Source organism: Hyperolius riggenbachi, chromosome 6 (genome assembly GCF_040937935.1).
Source record: "Hyperolius riggenbachi isolate aHypRig1 chromosome 6, aHypRig1.pri, whole genome shotgun sequence".
Classification (NCBI taxonomy): domain Eukaryota; kingdom Metazoa; phylum Chordata; class Amphibia; order Anura; family Hyperoliidae; genus Hyperolius; species Hyperolius riggenbachi.
The window spans coordinates 173791760-173800172 of NC_090651.1; the positions used below are offsets into that span (position 1 = coordinate 173791760).

The window sequence follows — 8413 nt, forward strand, 5'->3', positions numbered from 1 at the left end:
CTGGAGGCACATGCAGCAGGTGTGCTTAGTGCTGGCTCCCTTTCTGCAGGCCACTAACATGGTGAGCAGGGACCATGCTATGGTCTGCGAGTGGGTGCCCCTGGTTTGTCTGCTGAACAGGGCCCTCGATGCTTTGCTGGAACAGGGAGCGGCAGCCTTGGACCAGCAGGAGCGGCAAGCAGCTGCACAGTCCACCTCTGAGGGGGAGGAGGAGGAGGACTTGGTGGAGGTCCCTGACCTTGCTGCTGATGAGGGGGAGCAGCACAGCGCAGCTGAGTTGGTGCGGGGGTGGAGAGAGGATGAGGCTGACGAGGCAGAGGAGGAGGATGAGGACAGCACTGCCATCAATGTGCCAGCACACGTGGCCCGCCTCTTCCCAATGGCAGCGCACATGCTGGCGTGCCTGCGCAAGGACCCCAGGGTGATCCAGATGAAGCAGAGGGAGGACATCTGGATCAGCATGATGTTGGACCCACGCCTCAAGGGGAAGTTGAGCCAGTTCCTGCCGCCTGCAGGAGGAGACCCAGCGCAACAAATAAGGAGCTTGCAGCAGGCCCTTGTTGAGCGCTTGGAGGAAGCCTTCCCCCAGCCTTCCACCCCCACTGTCCAGCAGCCAGCACAGAGGCAGCAGCAGGTGCCTGCATCCAGCAGCAAGCGCCCCACAGACCTGCTGTCTCTCAGCCACGAGCTCTACAGGACTGTAGAGGCTCCGGCAGCAGTGACTAGAGAGGAGGTGCATGCAGCAGCATCCTCCTCCGGTCACAGCCAGCGCCTGACCCGCATGGTGGCTGACTACATGGGCTTGACAGCGATGCCCCTGTTGATCCCATGGAGTATTGGGTCAAGCACCTGGAGATCTGGAGCGAGCTGGCGCAGTACGCCCTGGAAGTGCTGTCCTGCCCCCCTTTCAGCGTGCTGTCCGAGCGCTGCTTCAGTGCAGCTGGTGGCGTGGTCACCGAGAAACGCTCACGTCTGTCTCACAAGTCTGTGGACAGACTGACGTTTCTCAAGATGAACCAGGCGTGGGTGGAAGGCGAGTTCCTGGCCCCTGTTGTCGGCGAGAGGGGGACATGAACTGGCTGCCGGAACTTAGAACCATCGTTAATGTGCCTTACCACCCTTTACCACCTCCTGGCTCCTGCTCACTAAGCCAGCCTGGTTCACTTTAACTATTAAGTCGCCTGCAGCCACACATTTTACAACTACAGTGGGCTGCTGTGTACTGCCCTTCTGCTGTCTGTCTGTGTTTCCCACTGCCAGGGTACGCAGATTTACATTCTGCTGCCACTCTGCCACCAGCTATTACGTCAAAAAATAGCTATATCTGTGTAATTGGTTGTAAAACCAAAACTACAAAACCATAAAAAAAAAAAGGTTTAATTTTTCAGAGGTGCCCGGGTTGAAAACTGTGTTGTCACAGTTGTGGATTGGACACGATGTGGGCTGCACGACCGCTGTCTGGGACCTCCTGTTGTGTTTATTTACAGCCCTGGTATCACCTGCTAGGTACCAGGGCTATTATGTCATGCTGCCTGCCTGCTGCCACACTCACACTACTCCTCCATTCCTCCTGCTGCTGCTGCTGTCTGCCTGTGTTTCCCACTGCCAGGGTACACAGAATTACATTCTGCTGCCACTCTGCCACCAGCTATTACGTCAAAAAATAGCTATATCTGTGTAATTGGTTGTAAAACCAAAACCAAAAAACCATAAAAAAAAAAAGGTTTAATTTTTCAGAGGTGCCCGGGTTGAAAACTGTGTTGTCCCAGTTGTGTATTGGACACGATGTGGGCTGCACGACCGCTGTCTGGGACCTCCTGTTGTGTTTATTTACAGCCCTGGTATCACCCGCTAGGTACCAGGGCTATTATGTCACGCTGCCTGCCTGCTGCCACACTCACACTACTCCTCCATTCCTCCTGCTGCTGCTGCTGTCGGTCTGTGTTTCCCACTGCCAGGGTACACAGAATTAAATTCTGCTGCCACTCTGCCACCAGCTATTACGTCAAAAAATAGCTATATATCTGTGTAATTTGTTTTACAAACAAAACCAAAAAACCATAAAAAAAAAAAAAAAAGTTTAATTTTTCAGAGGTGCCCGGGTTGAAAACTGTGTTGTCCCAGTTGTGTATTGGACACGATGTGGGCTGCACGACTGCTGTCTGGGACCTCCTGTTGTGTTTATTTACAGCCCTGGTATCACCCGCTAGGTACCAGGGCTATTATGTCACGCTGCCTGCCTGCTGCCACACTCACACTACTCCTCCATTCCTCCTGCTGCTGCTGCTGTCTGTCTGTGTTTCCCACTGCCAGGGTACACAGAATTACATTCTGCTGCCACTCTGCCACCAGCTATTACGTCAAACAATAGCTGCTCACATTACTCCTCCATTCCTCCTGCTGCTGCTGCTGTCGGTCTGTGTTTCCCACTGCCAGGGTACACAGAATTAAATTCTGCTGCCACTCTGCCACCAGCTATTACGTCAAAAGATAGCTATATATCTGTGTAATTTGTTTTACAAACAAAACCAAAAAACCATAAAAAAAAAAAAAGGTTTAATTTTTCAAAGGTGCCCGGGTTGAAAACTGTGTTGTCCCAGTTGTGTATTGGACACGATGTGGGCTGCACGACCGCTGTCTGGGACCTCCTGTTGTGTTTATTTACAGCCCTGGTATCACCCGCTAGGTACCAGGGCTATTATGTCACGCTGCCTGCCTGCTGCCACACTCACACTACTCCTCCATTCCTCCTGCTGCTGCTGCTGTCTGTCTGTGTTTCCCACTGCCAGGGTACACAGATTTACATTCTGCTGCCACTCTGCCACCAGCTATTACGTCAAACAATAGCTGCTCACATTACTCCTCCATTCCTCCTGCTGCTGCTGCTGTCGGTCTGTGTTTCCCACTGCCAGGGTACACAGAATTAAATTCTGCTGCCACTCTGCCACCAGCTATTATGTCAAAAGATAGCTATATATCTGTGCAATTTGTTTTACAAACAAAACCAAAAAACCATAAAAAAAAAAAAGTTTTAATTTTTCAGAGGTGCCCGGGTTGAAAACTGTGTTGTCCCAGTTGTGTATTGGACACGATGTGGGCTGCACGACCGCTGTCTGGGACCTCCTGTTGTGTTTATTTACAGCCCTGGTATCACCCGCTAGGTACCAGGGCTATTATGTCACGCTGCCTGCCTGCTGCCACACTCACACTACTCCTCCATTCCTCCTGCTGCTGCTGTCTGTCTGTGTTTCCCACTGCCAGGGTACACAGAATTAAATTCTGCTGCCACTCTGCCACCAGCTATTACGTCAAAAAATAGCTATATATCTGTGTAATTTGTTTTACAAACAAAACCAAAAAACCATTAAAAAAAAAAAGGTTTAATTTTTCAGAGGTGCCCGGGTTGAAAACTGTGTTGTCCCAGTTGTGTATTAGACACGATGTGGGCTGCACGACCGCTGTCTGGGACCTCCTGCCTGCTGTGTTTATTTACAGCCCTGGTATCACCGCTAGGTACCAGGGCTATTTTGTCACGCTGCCTGCCTCATTGACTGCCTGCTGCCACACACTCATCCTCCTCCTCCTGCTGCTGAATTTACCTCCTGCTGTCTGTGTGTTTCCACTGCCAGGGAGCACATACAATGGCGCTTCCAACATGCGTGCGCCACCAGCTATTTGTTACGCTCAAAAATAGCTGCATTTCTTTAAAAAAAAAATTGGAAAGAGAAATAAGTGAAGAAGAAGAAGACGATATAGAAAAAGAAGGAGAAGAAGAAGAAGGAGAAGAAGAAGAAGGAGAAGAAGAAGAAGAAGAAGAAGAAGATGAAGAAGAAGGAGAAGAAGAAGAAGATGAAGAAGAAGAAGATGAAGAAGAAGAAGAAGAAGAAGAAGAAGATCAAGAAGAAGAAGATGAAGAAGATGAAGAAGAAGAAGATGAAGAAGATCAAGAAGAAGAAGATGAAGAAGATGAAGAAGAAGAAGATGGAGAAGATGAAGAAGATGAAGAAGATGAAGAAGAAGAAGAAGAAGAAGAAGAAGATGAAGAAGATGAAGAAGATGATGAAGAAGAAGAAGAAGAAGAAGATGAAGAAGATGAAGAAGAAGATGAAGAAGATCAAGAAGAAGAAGATGAAGAAGATGAAGAAGAAGAAGATGAAGAAGATCAAGAAGAAGAAGATAAAGAAGATGAAGAAGAAGAAGATGGAGAAGATGAAGAAGATGAAGAAGATGAAGAAGAAGAAGAAGATGAAGAAGATGAAGAAGATGATGAAGAAGAAGAAGAAGAAGATGAAGAAGAAGAAGATGAAGAAGATGAAGAAGAAGATGAAGAAGATGAAGAAGAAGAAGATGAAGAAGATGAAGAAGAAGAAGATGGAAAAGATGAAGAAGAAGAAGATGAAGAAGATGAAGAAGATGAAGAAGAAGAAGATGAAGAAGATAAAGAAGAAGAAGATGAAGAAGAAGAAGATGAAGAAGATGAAGAAGAAGATGAAGAAGATGAAGAAGAAGAAGATGAAGAAGAAGAAGATGAAGAAGATGAAGAAGAAGATGATGATGAAGAAGATGAAGAAGATGAAGAAGAAGAAGAAGAAGACAATATAGAAGAAGAAGAAGAAGATATAGAAGAAGATATAGAAGAAGAAGATATAGAAGAAGATATAGAAGAAGAAGAAGAAGATATAGAAGATAAATAAGAAGAAGAAGAAGAAGAAGAAGTATATACAGTACTGAACAAAATTCTGGACACAACTTCTCTTTCCACCTTTTTTTTTTTAAAGGAACATCCCCACATAATCACTTGCTGTTGTTACTTGGAAAAAAAGATGTTTCTTGCATCATTCACCCTCAAAACAAGTGTTGGAAGCTATTTAAGGCCAATTCGAATAGTCAGCTCGAATAGTGAGCTCGAAGTCCGAGGTCGAATCGAATAGTAAAAAATATTCGACTCGAATATTCGACTGACCTTGAATAATTTACTATTCGAATTCGACCAAACTCGAATTTTAAAAAGGGGTATTTGAGCACCACTAGCGGCGACAGCTTTTGTAATTCATACTGTGTGCAGTGCCACTGCCAGCCAGGCCCAGCACATTTAGTGACTAACTGTATCAGCTGCACATTGTGTAATACCCATTATTACTGCACTTGTGTTGTGGCAACAGCTTTTGTAATTCATACTGTGTGTAGTGTCACTGCCAGCCAGGCCCATCACGTTCAGTAACTAACTGTATCAGCTGCACATTGTGTAATACCCATTATTACTGCACTTGTGTTGCGGTGTCAGCTTTTGTAATTCATACTGTGTGCAGTGCCACTGCCAGCCAGGCCCAGCACATTCAGTGACTAACTGTATCAGCTGCACATTGGGTAATACCCATTATTACTGCACTTGTGTTGTGGTGACAGCTTTTGTAATACATACTGTGTGCAGTGCCACTGCCAGCCAGGCCCACCACATTCAGTGACTAACTGTAGCAGCTGCACATTGTGTATTACCCTTTATTACTGCACTTGTGTTGCGGCGACAGCTTTTGTAATTCATACTGTGTGCAGTGCCACTGCCAGCCAGGCCCAGCACATTCAGTGACTACTGTACCTGTGAGTGTGATAGGCAGCTGCACATTGTAATACCCATTACTGCATATACCTACATAGCTGTTGCACCTGTGTGACTGCACATTGTATTAGTCAAATCAGTGCATACCTTTCACTTCATTCCCCCCACCCATATGGACAAAACGGATAAACCAGGTCGCGGAAGAGGTAGCAGCAGACCCAGAGGAAGGCCACCTGGCAGGTGTGTGCGTGGTCGTGTTGATGGGATTTTGTGTGGCCCTGGCCCAAAGTACAGTGCTCAGAAGAAGGCACGTCCCATCACCTCCCAAAATTGTCAGGACGTGGTTGACTATTTAACACAGAACACCTCATCTTCCGCAGCCACCAGCGCTACTACAAGCACCACATCCGCTGCATTTGACACTTCACACCCACTACTGCTACAACAATATGAAGGCGCTAAGCAAGTTACACCACCTCATACGTGTGAGTTGACAATATAGACGTAATGTAAGAGTGAACAGAGGCGCCAGCAGGATAAAAGGTTCTAAAAGGCTTAAAATCCCTCAGGAGGTAGTGGTGGACTCACCTCCCCGAAGCAGACAAGACACCATCAGTTTTATGACAACAGGTTTATTAATATTAATACTCCAAAACAAACAGTGCAACGTGTTTCACGGGTATGTTCCCGCTTCCTCAGACTCAGGCAATAAACAGATAGGAGTACACAGTATAGTCTCAAGGTCATGAATAGCGCCTCTGCAAATTTGTGACCTTGAGACTATACTGTGTAGTCCTATCTGTTTATTGCCTGCGGAAGCATGAACATACCCGTGAAACGCATTGCACTGTTTGTTTTGGAATATATTAATAAACCTGTTGTCATAAAACTGACGGTATCTTGTCTGCTTCGGGGAGGCGAGTCGAGTCCACCACCTCCTGAGGGATTTTAAGCCTTTTAGAACCTTTTATCCTGCTGGGGCCTCTGTTCACTCTTACATTATCAATATCCACCCCCGGTTAAGGGGTTGATCCCCATTTTTCCTTATCTACAGAGAGCGACTTTTAATCCTGAGTGAGGCCAGGTCTAATCTTCTCACCTGCCTATACAGTGGTTACCTAGGTGGTAACCCACGTTTGTGAGTATATTCATCATATACCTTTTATTTCCAACCCCTTGTTTTGCTTACTACACTATATTGGGCTCTCAGTATTTATTTTGTCAATATGCACGTAATGGAGGAGGATGATGATGATGAAGTACCTGCTGTTGGTGCAGTTTTGGAGGTGTCTGAGGAAAGCGAAGCTGGGCAGGATGATTATGATGACGATTATACGGATGCCACGTATGTTCCCAATAGAAGAGATGAACAGGGGGACAGTTCGGAGGGGGAGTCAGAGAGGAGTAGGAGGAGACGAGTTCCTGAAAGAAGCAGGGGGAGCTCATCCTCAGAAACAGCTGGTGGCAGTGTCCGGTGCCATGTATCGCCAGCTATGGACAGCCAGCCAACATGCCCTTCAATGTCAGCTGCCGACTCTGAGGCCACCATAGTGCCATCACCCCAGGGGGGCTCAGCGGTGTGGAAATTGTTTAGTGTGTCTGCCTCAGATCGGAGTAAAGCCATCTGTTCTCTCTGTTTCCAAAACTTCAGCCGTGGAAAGGCCAACACTCACGTAGGGACAAGTGCCTTACGAAGGCACCTGGAGAAAAGGCACAAACAGCAATGGGAAGAAGACCTTAGCAAAACCACACAAAAGAAAAGCCACCCTCTTTCTCCTCTTCCTCCTTCAGGTGCAGCATCTTCAGCCGCTTTCTCCCTTGCACCTTCACAGCCACCCTCCTCCACTCCGCCTCTGCCCTTGAGCGGTTCCTGCTCCTCTGCCCACAGCAGCCAGGTGTCCATGAAGGAAATGTTTGAGCGGAAGAAGCCAATTTCTGCCAGTCACCCCCTTGCCCGTAGTGTTGGGCGAACACCTAGATGTTCGGGTTCGCGAACGTTCGCCGAACATCGCCGCGATGTTCGGGTGTTCGCGCCGAACTCCGAACATAATGGAAGTCAATGGGGACCCGAACTTTCGTGCTTTGTAAAGCTTCCTTACAAGCTACATACCCCAAATTTGCAGGGTATGTGCACCTTGGTAGTGGGTACAAGAGGAAAAAAAAATTTGAAAATTGATTGTAAAGTTTCAAAGGAAAAACTGTCTTTTAAATGTGGAAAATGTCATGTTTCTTTGCACAGGTAACATGCTTTTTGTCGCCATGCAGTCAAAAATGTAATACAGAGAAGAGGTTCCAGGCAGCACTATGGGCTGGATCGGAGGCGTCTGATGTCAGGACGTCGGCTGACATCCATGACGTCATTCCGATCATCGCCATGGCGACAGGAGAAGCCAAACAGCGGAACACGTTATATACGCATTCCCCTGTTTGCTATTGATGCCAGTGATGATCGCACTAGAGGGACACATGCGCCCTCTAGTGGTGTTTCATGTAGCTACCACTCTGGTAGCTTTACATGAAACAAAAAAAATAAATAAATAAATAAATGGATTTCTGACTATTTGGCAGAAAAAATTAACCGCCAGGAGGGTTAAGTGTTCCGGTATTGAACATTTGGGAAACTTGAGATAAGGTGATGGGGGGGGGGGGGGCATTCGGAATGAAATTGAATTTGATGTTTGGCTGATCTTTGTTGTTTTTCTTGCCGGCTGTAGTACGTGGAGCGGGGTGGTGGACATTTTCTTTGTATATGAGCACTAATAGGTCTGTAAGGCCCTTAGCTGTGCGTGTGTGGTGCTGCATGCACACTCAACTGAACCGACCAACGTGGCATATAGCAGAGGCCAGGATGGAAAG

At 47.0% G+C, this 8413-nt stretch overlaps 1 pseudogene; it reads right to left on the minus strand.

Annotated features, from left to right (window-relative positions):
* Nucleotides 1-3892: 3892 nt before the first annotated feature.
* On the minus strand, nt 3893-4558 carry LOC137522608 (uncharacterized; annotated as a pseudogene).
* Nucleotides 4559-8413: the final 3855 nt, after the last annotated feature.